At 40.7% G+C, this 15,866-nt stretch overlaps 1 long non-coding RNA gene across 4 annotated transcripts; it reads right to left on the bottom strand.

Annotated features, from left to right (window-relative positions):
* Nucleotides 1-9,131: 9,131 nt before the first annotated feature.
* Nucleotides 9,132-15,549, bottom strand: LOC134414155 (uncharacterized). 4 transcript variants are annotated; one of them, XR_010026683.1, is made up of 5 exons: nucleotides 15,451-15,549; nucleotides 14,577-14,675; nucleotides 13,102-13,197; nucleotides 11,604-11,759; nucleotides 9,132-10,960 (listed from the first exon to the last, which is right to left on the bottom strand). It is a non-coding gene; the product is annotated as an uncharacterized LOC134414155 (long non-coding RNA). The 4 variants fall into 4 exon arrangements; XR_010026679.1 differs by lacking the exon at nucleotides 15,451-15,549 and adding an exon at nucleotides 15,286-15,372; XR_010026684.1 differs by lacking the exon at nucleotides 15,451-15,549 and having other exon boundaries at nucleotides 11,600-11,759; nucleotides 14,577-15,071.
* Nucleotides 15,550-15,866: the final 317 nt, after the last annotated feature.

Raw genomic sequence — 15,866 nt, 5'->3', positions numbered from 1 at the left:
CAATTGCACAAGAATACAAGAAGAGCTTAAGCTAATATGTGCCTCTGCAACTCTTAGGAATGAGTCAGCTATTCATTTGCAATTGAAAGTACACAATCCCAGGAGGATATTATAAAATGTTGTGGAGTTATTTTGTTAAAATTTGTTGGATTTTTGTCAATAGTTAATTTTCAGCATTGTTATGTAAATGAGAATTCACTGTTACCTGTGAAACAGTCTCAGATTAAAAACTCAAAACTCTTCACAAGTTTTGTTTTTTCTTTGTTAGGGAGCTTTAAATTTGAACATTGTATAAATTGTATATTCAATAAAGTTCCCTGACCCAAATTTCTAGTCTAACCTAGATAGTTATTTAGTTTATGTGGGTTCCCGATGTCAACTTCAAAAGTTATGTTATTCAGATGAACAACATAAATTAATAATGAGTGCATATCTGAAAATCTTTGAAGATATTTTTGTCTTCATTTGCAGTACCATGTGCCACTGATGCTGACAGCTTTAGGACATGTGTGATTAGTTCTCTCTGCAGACGGAAACCTTTTTTTGTCCTGTATTTATGCTTTCAGTCTTACCAGTACCTCACCAAAAAATCCTGATTTACAGAGTTGTTATGGATGTTGCTTCTCTAGTTCTCTATGCCTGACCCATTCCATCCCATCTGGAAACCAGTGGTTGCCTTAAGCTCTTGCAGTTTCTGTGCACCTCACCATTCTCTTTGTGTAAATTGATTTGCATTAGGAAGTAGGATAGCAAAGGCTTTTAATTTTAATTCAACAGATCAGCTTGTTGAAATAGGACTGTTAAAATAGTTATCCTTAAAAATATGTGGGTTTTTTGGTCCATATAGTTAAATTGCATATATGATAGGGTGCAGTAACTATAGACTTCAGGATACTCAGATCAATAGTGACTGTAACAGTGGCATAAAAAGTTGCAAAACTGAGATCCTTATTTGCCAAAAAAGAGATGGAGATTTATATTCCTTTCCCAGAAAATCCCACAGATACTGAGTTAGTCTCTTCTGGCAACCCATCAGTGTCTCAATACTTTCTTTAGCAGTGTTTTTCCCTTTATTATATAAAGGAAATTGATTAGTGATGAAGGCACTTGCCTCCTGCTATGGCTGACTAAAAAGACTTGGTTTGCACTGGAGTAATGTTTCATATCTTTTCTTATAGTAAAAAACCACAAACCCTAAACTCAAATCAAACATAAAACATCAGTGAAGGCTTCTTTCTTGACAGCCCAGGAGTGTGAAACCCCAGAAGGATTAGAACAACATTAAAGTTCCCTGTGATATGTTCCACTGGTTTCTTCTGATCTGAACAGACCAGTGGGTGTGATGAAATGCCATCTGTTTATGGCTTTTCACAAAATGAGCTCTGGAAAGTATGAAATGAGGTGAGCAAGGTACCCTTTTGTTGGAACCTGTTCTGATAGCACAAATGCCATTTAACTTACATCCATGATGCCCATAACACAAGAAGAGAAGGTGCTCCTGCATGGTAATTCCTCTACTCCCCATGGATATGTGATGAAAGAACAGGATTTAGCAATTAAAATTGATTTCAAAATAAGAGAATGAACAAAACAGAGTACCTCATGCACGCTTCTCTGTGCAACATAAATGCTTGAAGCTTCAAGTAAAGTTGTACTTGGTAATGCTTAGTTAATAGCATAATGCATCTCTCATTGTGATGTTTACTTCTGTGACTTCAGAATCTCAAATCTTTGAACTTGTGACCTAATTCCTATTTCTACTATAGCCAACTGTTGTATTTCATATTTCTAGAGTCCCATACTGCCACAATCATATTTCTAAAGTCTCTCACCCTCTCGGTGACATTTCTTGGGGGCAGTCCTTCTCCTTCTTCTGCTGCTTGCTGCTTGCTGCTTGCTGCTTGCTGCTTGCTGCTTGCTGCTTGCTGCTTGCTGCTTGCTGCTTAGTCAGGGTTCCTTCCAGGCTCTCCCTGACTGGCCAAGCCCACTCCCTTTTATCACAGTTATCTTCACTAGCTACAGCTGCAGCCCAATTACGGACATCGCAGCTGCAGCCCATCAAGAACAACCTGGGCTTATCAGGGCAAGGCCTATATACAGATATTCAAATACAATACAGATATTTTACTAGGACTCCTACTATATTTCCCCCTTTTCTTTTTCTTACAGTGACAGGTTTTACATATTCTACTTACAATTATACAATACATGTATTTTCCCAGCTCTTGACTGTATAATACAATACAACTAGGACTCCTACTATAGCCGACAAGGAATAAGGATATAGAAGAAGGTCTAACTACTACACCAGTAATAAAATCTTGATACTTCAGTCTGTTGCCTAAGCTTCCTGTCCAGTGCTTGGGGATGATAGTCTTGCAAAGGAAACTGTAAATCACATTGGAGCTCTGCTGAGTTGGGTGGTTAGTGAAGATAGCGCAGCTTTATTGTGCAGATGTTTGAGCTGAAAGCAGCATTCATTCCAGATCTTGTGTAGTGATACAATCTGAAAAAATGGAATCCCAGTTGTGCAACATTTCTGTTCCAAGCCTCATTAGAGAACTGGGTTTTGTGTTTATTCAGGCTTAGTGTTTTAATCCACTTGTTCAGATAAGGTCTTGTACCACTGGGGTCTGAGGGTTTGCATTTTATTTGTTATTTGTAAAAAGTGCATTTTTACTTTGTAGGAGTGACTTAATCTTGCTTTCTTTGACTTTGTGCTGGTTTTGCTGGGGTAGAGTTAATTTTCTTCATAGTAACTGGCATGTGGCTGTACCTCAGCCTTGTGCTGAGAGCAGTGCTGATAACACAGAGATGTTTCAGCTATTGCTGAGCAGTGCTGATACAGCACTGAGGCCTTTTCTGCTTGTTCTGAGGAGGCTGGGGTGGCACAAGAAGCTGACCCCAGCTGGCTGAAGGTGTTTCCACATGCTGATACCATGACTCCACAGGATGCCATTCTCTGCATGTAAAGCTGAGGAAGAAGGAAGGGATTCAGAGCAATGGTGTTTGTCTTTCCAAGTCACCATCACATGTGATGGAACCCTGCTGTCCTGGGGATGGCTGAAAAGCTGCCTCCCCATGGGAAGAGATGAATGAATTCCCTGTCTGCTTTGCTTGCATGCACAGCTTTGGCTTTACCTGTTAAACTATATTTATCTCAATCCATGAGGTTTTTTCCACTTTTACTCTTCCAATTTGTGCTGTATCCCAACATGAGGAGAGTGAGGTGTCGCAGACATTTTTTCACAGAAATCCTTTCTTTCAGATTTCTGTGTCTTCTGGAAGGCAGAGGCCTCAGAAGAGAACGTAAACAATTATTATCAGCTGCTGTGGAATGCAACAGGGGCACCTTGATTGGCTCATGTTCCCATGTTTATAATTGGAGGCCAATCACGGGTGCAAGCTAGGGACTGAGTCCTTGGACACAACTTTGTTATAGATTCTTTCTTTCTAGTCTGAGCCTGGCCTAGCAGCAGCTCTGCAACTTCTCTCTTTATTCTATTTAGTATAGTTATAATGTAGGATATATCATATATCAATAAATCCAGCCTTCTGATCAAGAAACAAGATTCACTGTCTCTCTCTCACCAGCAGTGACCCACTCAGGTCGCTGTAATAGTGAGGCTGCATGGAGCTGAGCTGCTGGTTGGGCTGAAACCATGACAGACTTGTTAGCTAAGTACAGAAATGAGGCAAAGTTCTTTAAGTCTGTATTCCCCAGAGATCTGCCCTAAAAACAGGATGAAGATTGGAGGTGGTGGACTCCCATGCATACAGGAGAGGATTTGGGATATGCCTGAGTTGGGATTTATGTCCCAGGGCTGTTGGTCAACCTGTGCCTTATGCAGATTCCAAGTTCTGCAGCAGAAGCCTGACAGTGTAGGTAGGAATTGTTTCTCTATTAAGTTACATTCATAGACATTCCAAAATTACACTTGCAAATGGACTTTTTTTTTTTTGAGCAGACAGGGTACAATAACCAAACCACTACTCATCACTGTATATACTGCAGGTGAGAGAAGCTTCAAAGATGTAAATGATGCTCAAATGCATAAAATAGAGGAACTAAAAAGGGCCTGTGTCCCTCCTTTGAAAATTAAAAGAGTCCCTGGAATGCCCTGACAGACAAAAGAAAGTAGGATTTCCCAGATTTCAGGAGCAAGAAAAAGCAAGAATACTTGGTATACACAGCTGTGAATATACAATGCTGTAAACTTTTCAGGAAATCTGAAAAATCAATGTACATAGAGATGACAGCCAGATGACATAGGCAATGCATTAGTCCGATGGGAACTTATCTGGGTGTAGACATCATGGACACAATCTGAAAAACTTTGGCCTTTGCCTGTAAAAATATTTCTAGCTGAAGTCCCAGATGTGTACAGCAAAAGGTAAAAGAAATATTTCTGTAAATAAAAGTATTAATGAGATAACGTGGAACAATACTCAAGTACCTTTATCTTAAAAATGCTCAGAACTAAAACTGCCCATTCTTAACCTAGACTTCAAGAAATGAAGGAATAATTTTTCTCTTATTTCAGGTACAATTCAGTGAACTTTGAGACAGTTGCAAGGAAGCTAAGATTTAATTCTTCCAGGCTATGCTTGTTCTCTAAATCTGTGAAAATTAGTTTTCTAGGACTCTCATGCCACTGCTTCACATACAAATAATACTCTATAATCACAAAGGAAGTCAGGAAGAACTGAGAGAGCCTTGCAATTCTAGGCCCCTCCTCAAAGGGTAACTCACCTCAAATTTATTATAATTTATTATACTTTGTTATATCCTGATGTAACATATTTTTGTTGGTTTTGTGATGGTAACAGCTCCTCTTATGTTCAAGTAGATTGCTAGAAGTTAAGATTAGCATGACATTACAACTTTGGAAGTAGAATCAGGGAGCTTGCAGTTTTCACATGTTGTCTAACTAATAGTAAGTTGGAGTGGGTGAGTGATTGTACAATAGCTGTTAATATTTTCTTTCTGAGAAGCTGCATGAAAAGAGATTAAGTTTCACTTGGCTATATAGCATCTCATTTCCATGAACATCGTTAATTTGTCAAAAAATATATAACTCCTCCTTTGACAGAACATTAAAATTTTAATTTTCCTTTGGCACAGCAGAAAAATTTGCATCTATTTCTAAAAAATATATTTCAAGTATTGCACCAGCAGAGATCCAGCAACTGTGCTTATGAAACGAGATATTTCAAAATTATTATTTCCAGCATGATAGAAAAATGTGGCAGAGTAATAAAAAGCCAGTGCTGGTTTTAGCATCTGTATTACATATTTCTGGTTCTTGGTCTGTGCTCAGCAATGCTGTCTGATGTTCTAGGTTCTTGAAGTGGAAGCAAATGATATAACCAAAACAAAGAGAGCAGCACAGTGGAAGATTTCAGATAAACTGCTGAAGCTGCAGATGTCTGGCACAAGTCAAATTCACATGATTAAAAATCCTCTCCTGCTTTTATTTCAGCATCTTAGAAAAAACATTGAAATGTCCTGCAAAAGCAACTGGCAGTATAGGAGTAGTGATAGGGAGGATTCATGAGAATATATTTGCTCTTGGAGCTGATTCCCAAAATTTAGGCTGCTGTCTCAGTCACTTAAGCCCCTTGAGTGAGACTGTGACCCAGAAAAACAGCCCTATCTTTCCCCAGTCACGTATTTCCACTGCTTCTCCTGAGCCAGTAATAATGTTAGCACAATTCCATGGTAAGCTGGGTTGGAGACTAGCTGAAAACTTTGCCTGATTTGCCTTCAAGCAGAACAGGCTGTTTGAGCTTCCTGTATGGCCATACAAATAATAATGTGGGCAAAGGAGAACAGACATGATTCTGCATGTGGGAGATCAGCTGGATTTATGAGTGAACACATGATTCAGAGTGAGTGTCAGTATATCTTGTGTTTTTGAGGAGATGAATATAAAAATTGGCAAACTATAATTGGGGCCAGCAAATGTTCCCAACTCATGTGCATAGAGAAGGAACTGCAGACAAGGATTTTCCCTCCTCTGGTTATGTGCTGGTCCCATGGGAAGGAAAGGGGTTTTGTGTTTTTCAGTGCTGACCATTTTGAAACACTTTGTGTACTATTAGTAGGATCTGGAAGACATTCTGCATATTGGATGCATCTGTAGTAAACTGAGATTTTCAGTGGTGCAAGTGAAAATGAGGCTGTTGGATCTTGTTTACTTTCACTGGAAAAAAGGCCTTTACCTCCAAAGCTCAGAGTGGCAAGAATCCCTTCTGAAATGATCCTCATGCATTTGTTCAAGTGTTGCAACCACTGGGCCAGAGTGATTTGACTCTCTTGGGACAGACTCTACTATGCAGTTTTTAGTGATGCACCATTCTACAGGGGTCCCTGACACATTTACTGCTTTGATGGCACCTGCAAAACTGCACATTAAGTTTAAGCACATCTAAAAGCAGGATGGATATCTGGAAGAGTGAGCACTTGCAGTGAGACAGTTAACTCAGTGGTTGTATTTCTGCTTCTCCCAGTCAATATTCTGGGAAGTTTTGCTCTGCAAAGCTGGTTTAGGTTTTTTGTTTTGTTTTTGGAACTTTTTTAACTCTTATCAATGGGATTGTGCATGATTAAGGGTATAGATTTAATTCAAAGAGTCTGTGAGCCCTAATGCTCTAGATGAATGATAGAAAATTTATTTTGCATGACATAATGTATAATTTTTTCTCCTTTTGTTTGCTACCCTGTGGCCAGCAGAATGATTTATCCTGAACCTAAACACTTTGCCAACACATATTTGATTAGAATTATTAGCCATTACCAAGACACATATTTTAGCTATGTAGGCAATCCCATACCAGCTGTAAATTCTTAAAATAACTCAGTCTGAACAATTGGGAAAATCATGAAACCAATTAACAGACTCAGACAAAATACTGTATTATGCTAATGGATAATCCACCATATTAAACAGTGAAATGTATCTTTGGCAACTTTATTTTGGACAAAGACAATTAAGGGTGAGGTTAGAGACTTTGTAAGCTTGAATACATAATTAGAGTCCAAAGATTGCATTTCACTGGTCTTCAGACTTTAAGGGGCAGCTGCAAATATCTGACCTGAATTGCCTAAGCACTCCAAATAGGGAAGTTTGCTCTGCAGTCTTGAACCAAATTTTATAATTCATGTAACTCACCCAGTATGAGAAATTATTTTAACTGAGAGATTACAGAAACAAGTATTTTTTTATGTGTTTTTGCCATTTATTGGAAAGGTTGTTCTGCAATTTTAGGAGTTTTACTTCAAAATTTGAAGAAAATGGGCATATGTTTATAGATGGATATTCTGTCCTGTGTTACACAAGATATTTTTCTGGTTTTCAAAATGAATTTGAGGAGGCCTTTCTTTTCTGTTTGGAGCTAAGCTTATCTAGAGGGCTACCATTTATAGTCATATCTTTTTATAAGCTTTTATGAATTCTTTAGACCTTAATTGTCAAATTATGTGACAGTTCAAAGTTCCTGGAATGTAAAAATCTGGTGTCTCTAAATAATTTCTAGTTAAGTAGTTTTAAAGTAAAGAGGAACTCATCACTGAATTAATTGGTGTTATAGAAGTGTCACATGCATGAGCACAACAGAAGTATGCTGCAATAAACCTGGTGATGCACTGAGCTGGACCTAAGAAAATCCCTGTTTCAATGCCCTCATTTTATTTCCTGAATAAATTTCCTTAGCACTCCCTAAGGGGCATTTTTTGAGTGACAGCAGAGGACACTTGGGTGAAGTGTTAGCTGAAGAGTTCCAGCGGTGAAGGGTAGCATTAACTTTGAATGAAAAACAGCAAGCTAGTTCCTTACTTGAGATAAAAATGTCTTCATTAATTATATTCTCTTTAATTTCAAGTGTAATTCAAATTGACTGGATTCTTCCCAATGTTAGTCAGCAGTTTCCTACAGAAATGGCTGTGCTGAGTTCCCTGTTTAACCACACACTGCCAGATGCAACTGCAGGTCATGGGGCCTGCTGGCTGCTCAGCTGCTGGAATTCCAGAGCTGCCACAAGGACTGCAGGACACTGAAACATATTATAATTATTTCCTCATTAAGAGTTTAAAAAGTATGGCCCATTTTGCCTTTTGATTATTAAGAATACTTGCACAATAGTATAATTGTATTTTTATTAGTTGCTCGTGGTTTTATTTTCATGTTTGCTAGGACACTTTATTCTTTATTTCACCATAAAGTCCTGCTTCTTTAGCTACTTTAATTCTTGTCACTTTTAACTGTGTGAAATGGATTCCCAGACAGCCAACAGGAAGTGTTTTTAGGTCAACAGCTAATTTTCCCAGGCCCATTTTGCAGACTCTTGTGATTTATACCAACTCTATTTATAGAGGAAAGACTTTTTTTAACCTATGAACTTGCTATCCTCATGTTGGCATTTTTTCTATCAGCTGATGTATCTGCTTGTTGAATGATGGTGACAGCAAAGTTAATAAGCTACACAAGTGGAAAAATGTATTGCAACAGACAAGCATTTAATAATTTAATGATGGTCTAGGCACTGCCTGCATCCTGCAGTGTTGGTGTGCATGTCAGGAGCACCATGGGAGGACAGCACATCTGTGATTACAGAGTATTCTCTTTGTTTTATTTACTTGGTCCCCTTTCCTGTAACACATGAACAACTTGCTGTTTTAAAGATTTTAATCTTAAAAAAACCCTTTCATATAGTGAGGTTCTATGATTTCCATTCACTGAAAGGGATATGAGATATGGGGGTTAAGTGGTGTTCAAAATTCCTGCAGAGTCTGCAATAGAGCAGAAAAATGAATTTGGGTTCCTTGACTGTGGGCATATCTCTGGATGGTTATTCTCAATAGTAAAACAATCATTGGTCCTGTCTCTGTGGGTTTGTAGTTCAAAATGTGATTACAAAAACCCATGAGTTTCACCTGACTAAAGGAGAAAACTTTCTTCTTCCCCTCTTTCCCCAACAGAAACTTAATCTAAGGATCATGCCAGGTTTTGCTGTATTTGAGGGGAAATTTTTAAATGTTGACATGGAAGCCTCAATTTCATTTCTGTAGGCTTGCTTATGTCCTGGATACTTTTTCATTGAGAGAGAAAGAACTCTGGAATACAAAGAAATAATGTTTTTATTACTTTTATTGATTTTGTAGCCTTTCTACTCAAAGAACATTGATATCAACGACCACTGATGGTGGACAGAATTCACAAGTAAAGCTTTTGGCCTTTTTTCATGTATCATTTTCAGTCTTACATTGTTTGTCAAAGGAAAATGTCCTGCCTAATCCCACAAAGGATTCCTCCCACATGAGGAAGTGGAACAAAATCTGTAAGAAGTACACACTCAAAATTACATAGCTGTTGATCATTCATTAAGTGCATTAATTAATTTTTGGTTCTTTACCTTTAAGATCCATATTTCTATTTTCTGTATTTTCTAGATGTATACATGGGGGTTTTTGGCCTCTCTACAGTTACAATTGAGCTCCTACAAGTATTCACAATTGTAGTACCCTGCTAAAAATCAAAAAGGCTCATGCCTGGAACTTTTCTGTTGAAAACTTGGATGCTTCAATTTAATTTTCATACTGAGAATTTTCTCACTTTTTAATTTCACCTCTTGATTTGAAAATTAACTGATGAAAGTCTATTTTCACTCAGGACAGATGTTAATACTTAGGGGAACTTAGCTTGAGAATGTGTGTCACAGGAATAATTCCTGAGATTCATCTGTACAGCTCACCATATTTAGCTTGATTCCCTGTCTCTGAAACCTATAACTTTTTCTTCAGATCTATCCTTCAAACAAAACACTTTTTTTATACTACTTTAAAAGGATGGTCTTCTGGGGAGCTGTAAGATAAAGCAATAAATTTCTATCATATTCTTCATACAGAGAGCTCAGCCTGACACATGATAGACACATGATCTTCTGGTGAGCCATGTTTCAAAAGACTTCAATCACTTGCATATTACCCTTTATTAGCTCATATTACAGGACTTGTAAGCTCATACTACACAAAAATGTTTTTAACTGTGAGCTGCCACTACTGATACTCAAAATTACGAGGTATTGACAGTTGGTAAAAGTAGGGGATGTTATTTTCTCAAGATGAATCTGAGAGAAGATGGCTTTGTATGAACATGCTGTCCCAAATTGCTGGGCCTGGTTCAGTTCTCATTCTTGGTGGAGATTAGGCACAGCTTCATTGAAACTAAAGTAGTTGTATTTGCCTAGACTTGTATGACATAAGAAGAGACTAACACGTACCCCTTTATAGAATGGGATCTTTCACAGGCAGGACAGACTGAAACACAGCAGGCTCTTATTCATACTCCATATACACTCTCTAGCTAGCAAAGTGCTTTGTGGCAGCACTGCCTGGTTTTACACATTTTGTTTTGTTTAGTTAGGCTTTTCTCTACAAGGGGTTTTATTGTTCAAGAGGGGGCACTCCCACCCTTGCTCATAGTCAAGTCATGGAGTAATTACTGCTCTTTACATGCCAAGATCTCAGAGCAAGAAAAGGCAGCCAATCCTGATACAGGAAGACACACACTGGCACAAAAAAACTAACTAGGGAGACAATGAAGAGAGGAAAACACAGAGTGAGCCTGTATGGGATTGTGCTCTATCTGCCTGTGACAGTAGCATCAGGGGCAATGTTGTTTTTCCCCAGTAGCTTTCCAATATAGTTACTCCATTCACTGATGAATTGAGAGTATGTGAAACTGTGCCAAAGCTAATCAAATCAAATTCCACCCAGCTGGTTAAATCCAATTGCCTGTGCCTTCCTCCACAATGCAAGGGCATGCATGGTACACTGTGCTGAGCTGCCTCCTCCCTCCCAAAGCTCACTGCACGTTTGTGCACTGTGGGTGATCTTCCCCCATAAGCGTAATGCGTGGGCTTCTGGCTGCTTGAGTGCAGATCTTACCTTGTTCAATCCCTGGAGAAACAATAAAATAAAAAAGAACAGTTACATGTATATGTATATATATGTGTGTGTGTGTGTGTATAATACTCTAGCACAGTTGTTCTTCAAATGTAACCCCTAAAACAATGACCAATCTTCCCCTACTTGTGGGGAAACTGCCTCTTTCTGCAGTGATTTCAAGCTGGTGAGAAGCATGGCAATAATAAAAAAGATTGTAATATAAGATAATACACACTTACCTGGGCTATGTATGTTTCAGGCAGTACTCCAACACTCGCTCTCTGGTGTATCACTTTCCTTCTTGAAGCAATTGTGTCCTCCTGTACAGTAAGTGGCAATAGGCAGAATCCTTTGGCTGCCACACTTCAGAGTAGGAGTGTGATTTAGGGCTTTGCATTGTTGCCTAGAACAGTATCCCTTCATGGGCTAGCATGAGACTAATATCCCAGTTTATGCACTTAAGTTGAATACATTAATCAAATAGCCCCAGTTTCTACCCTGATCTTCAAAATATATCTTTATTTACTCTTTCTCCTTTTCTCACTGATTCCAGTAAGGCATTTGATTCCTGAGAAACAAATGTGCCATTCACCAGAGGAATAACTCCACTGATACCATTTGGGTATTTTGAAACCCAGTCCCATCTCTTACATACTCCTTGTTAGGTCTGGGTGTCTTTCCTGTGGACAGTAGCTGCAGCTCTCTGCCATGAGCAGAACCCTCCTCCTCTCTCTGGGGGCAGCTCAGAGGTTGGGGCTGGCGCATAACTTGTGTCAGGCTGAAAGGATGTCTTCTGGCAGGCACTGCATTTCTACCTCCAAGAAAGAGAATACTGTCTTAGCCCTGGAAGAATCAAGGGGGAAATCTGCCATAGGAGTAGTCTATGTGCACAGTATACTTGAGGGAGGGAATCTAAGACATGATCCATGAATGCATTCCCTTGAGGAGCAGCACAGTAAAAGGCTTTGCCACACAGCCTGGGTCAGAGTCAAGTGTCATGCATTCTGAACTTGCCTTCAGGAAGGAAGTCTGCTAACACTACTGAATTCAGACTTGTAACAATAAATGCAAATATTAACAATAAGAATTGTCAGAGGGATAATAACATTCCTCAGATGTGTTCATGACTGACTTTAACTGATTTTTTTAACTATCGTAAAAAAAATTTAGCTATTACAATCAACAAAGTCTAGGGTATGTTTCAGTTGACCAGGCTGAACACTTTGCACATGGGAATGTTAATTTTAAGCTTTTGCTTAAACTCCAGACAATGATTATCTCTGTGAGAGAACTGACACGATGCATTTGAGAGTGACTGCACACCCAACCTGCGAGTACAACTCCGACCAAACATCAGGTGGCGGTGTGGGGAAGGCATTGTGTGACACGACTTTCTCAGGCTGCATTTGAAAGATGAGCACAACCAAAAGATCTGGTGATCACCACTCATCTATCTTATGGTTTTGAGGGTTTTTGTTGTTGTTGTTTATTTTTTTTTTTTAACTGTACTTCACAAATAATTTGGTTTGTGAGCAGGAAATACTTTTGGATTAAATAATACTTCTAATTTTTATCTGCTCAAAATAGATAAAAAGCTTATATAAGCAAAACACTGACCTATATCTGAGGGTTTGAAACACATTTTTTGACAATGTTCCAGGAACATTTCAAGCACAAAATTCAATGGGTCACATCATTAATTTTAGCCAATTAAAATCCATTGTCTTTTCTATAGTGGAGTGTTTTCTGTGCAGTGGAGATGCTACAGATTTAAAGTATTTTTTGTGCAGGAATAGGCACTTTTAAAACAAAAGTATGTCAGCACTGACCAATTGTGAAAGCCTTGGCCTTAGTTTAGGGACTTTTATGGTGTTCCTCAGCTGATGCAGTTGCTCCGGAGGGCAAACTCATTAAAATACATAAATCATAAATCTCAAGAACAGAATAATCTCTAATCAAAGAAGGACATACATTGATTTCTAAGCATGTCAGTAAGGTGCAGTGAGCTGTTCCTGCTTTACTGTATGAATATTTATCAAATAATGCAGTTACATTTGCATCATGCACTTCAGATAGCTGAAATAAATAATCATAATCAAACCCCAAATATGTTTTCATGGTATATATTTCACCTCTTCTCAGCTCTTACATACCAGCAGGAGACCATTACCCTAGAGCAGCATCCATTTTCTTTGATTTGAAATATGTATTTCAGCACCTTTGTCATTATAATGTACTTCAGCAAGCTCCTAGAGTGAAAAGAGGAGGAATAAAGGTAAAAATTTAGAATGAAAGACTGTGAGTGAGAAAATAGGTAGCTGTACAGAATAATAGAACTAGGGATAGAATACAGAATGGTTTGGGTTGGAAGGGATTTTAAAGGGCATCCATCTAGTGATCACATAGTCACATCTAGTGATTAAATCCAGTGATTACATCACAAATTTTAAATACATTAAATTACAATGTTTAGTTTTATAATATTAGTTTTAAATAAAGCTTAAATCAATCATTTCTAATAAAGAAAACACGTCTTTTTAAGCTCTACTTAAACATTTAGAGAAGCAAGCTTCACAACCCATCTCCATCATTATGTGGCCTGTTTTGTTTCAAAGCTTGTGAAAATTGCAGAATAAGTATAAACTGCAAATTTTGTCTCAGATTTTACTACAATAGATTTACAATTGTTACAAGTTTCTAAACAATTAGGGGTTATGAAATGTTTATGAAAAAATGTGGTGGGATTGATAGAGCAAGCCAAGAGTTGCCCAGTTAGCATTACCCAAAAAGAACTAAAAAGACAATGGCACTGGTGGCCTAGGAGATGTCACAGAGGTTGAAAAGGCCACAAATGAGCACATGTCCCTGAATCCTGCAGGAAGGTGGAATTTAACAGGGCAGCTCAGACAAGTCTTCTGCAGAGATGTCACTAGCTTGAGGTGCCTTTGTAAGATGTGGTAAGCCAGGCATTTCAGTAACATCTTACTGTTCTGTTGTGTATATACTGAGACGATTTAATTCTTTTAAATTTGAGATTTTCTGATTGTTGCTTATGCCCATTTCAGATTTAACCTCCCCTGCTGCCAGGTTAAGGTCAGGCCTGGTCTGAGCAGGCTCAGGCTCAGCTGGAGAGCAGGTGAGCTCCAGTGGAGGGGCTGAGGTGCCCTCAGCAAGGGATGGCATGGTGCTGCTGGAAGGCACTGGTTAGCATGACATCCTCCTAGACAGCATTTCTGAGAGCAGCCCGAGCTCAGCAAAGACTTTCCTTTTGTCTGGATGCAAACCACTGAATACACTAATACAAAAAAGATGCTAAACCTATCCCTAATTTATCTTGACTTACTCAAACACATAGGGACGATGTAACTCCAAATCTCCTGATGTAACCCTAAATCTACTGCCCATCCATGTTTGGGGAGGGCAGTGTCCCTAAACTAGTTACAGAAGACATCCCCAAAACAGTTTGATTTTGAAAAAAACTCACATTATTTTTCTTTCTTCTTGTTTCTTTGTATCCCACTAGAGTACATTTGCATCAATAAACATTCAAAAGGCAGTTGAAAATTAAAAATTTGATTTTCTTTGCAATGTGTGATGTGAAAAAAAAAAAGTAGGATAAAAAACTTACAAGCCTTTCATGTAATCATCTGACTTGAGTAGATCTTGTGAACACATCAGATATCATGAGATGCCTGGTAGATTAAGTCATGGCTCCCTGGACACAGGGCTGCAAGTCAAAGCATCTTTTATAAACACAGAAAAGTGCTTTTCTCTTGTCAAATTATCAGTGTATTCATTCAACTACCATGACTCAGACCTCCAGCAGTCAAGAGACTTGCTCAGATTACAAAGATTTAAAGGAAAAAAACCCCACACAACAAAAAAGACTAATGAAAGCCATGCACATCCCCATTACTTTGAGTAGGGCAAAACTGGATTTTTGACTGGGAAAGCTTTAAGCACAGGGAAGGTGTTACAAAGGAGCACTTAACACCCTCTCATTGCTCTGTGACCTGTTATCTTTGGGACGGTCAGTCCACAGGAGAGTTTAACAAGTTCTCAAAGAATCCGTGCAGTCCCTACAAATCTCTGGGACAGCAGTGACTCTCTCCGGCTGGATGCGGGTCCCCACGGCGGGGCAGGCGCGGGGCCAGCCGGGCCCGGGCTCCGCTCTGGATCCGAGCAGCCACGGGGTCCCCCTGCGGACAGGAGCTCGGGGGGTCCCGAGGAGCCCTCGGGGCAGCGGGGCGGCCTCGGCCCGGCCGGGCCCCTGAGGGGAGGGGAACGACCGGGACCGACGGGCAGCGCCTGCCGTGCCCGCTCCCCCCGGCACTAACGCGCTGAGCCCCGGGCTGTGGGAGAGGGTCCGTGCCCGCTCCCCCCGGCACCAGCGCGCTGAGCCCCGGGCTGTGGGAGAGGGTCCGTGCCCGCTCCCCCCGGCACCAGCGCGCTGAGCCCCGGGCTGTGGGAGAGGGTCCGTGCCCGCTCCCCCCGGTACTAACGCGCTGAGCCCCGGGCTGTGGGAGAGGGTCCGTGCCGTGTGCAGGACGCTCGAGTGAGGAGGGCCGGGGACCCAGGGGCTAGCGCGCCGGGAGCCTCGCGGCCGCGGCTCAGGGGGGCTCCGTCGGTGGCTGCCAGGGCGGCCCCTCGGCCGAGTCGAGCTCCGCCGCCTCTCCCGCAGCCCGCCCGGCGGGAGGCGTCACCGCCCGCTTGAACCGGAACCGGTTCGCGGGGGCCGCCCGGGGCGGCTGCTGCTGCCGCCGCCGCTGCTGCTGCGGTGTCGCTGCCGCGGAGGCTGCGACGCTGCCGCGTGGGTGCGTGCGCGGAGCGGGCCCGGCGGCTGCGCGGGGGCGGGGGAGGATGGGGCTGTGCCCTGGCGGACCCCGCGCTGCCCGCCCGCGGAGGAGGGCGGCTTAGC

This window comes from Melospiza melodia, chromosome 1, assembly GCF_035770615.1.
Source record: "Melospiza melodia melodia isolate bMelMel2 chromosome 1, bMelMel2.pri, whole genome shotgun sequence".
Lineage (NCBI taxonomy): Eukaryota > Metazoa > Chordata > Aves > Passeriformes > Passerellidae > Melospiza > Melospiza melodia.
The sequence above is the reverse complement of the archived record's forward strand: the minus strand, read 5'-3'. Positions and strand labels throughout refer to the sequence as shown.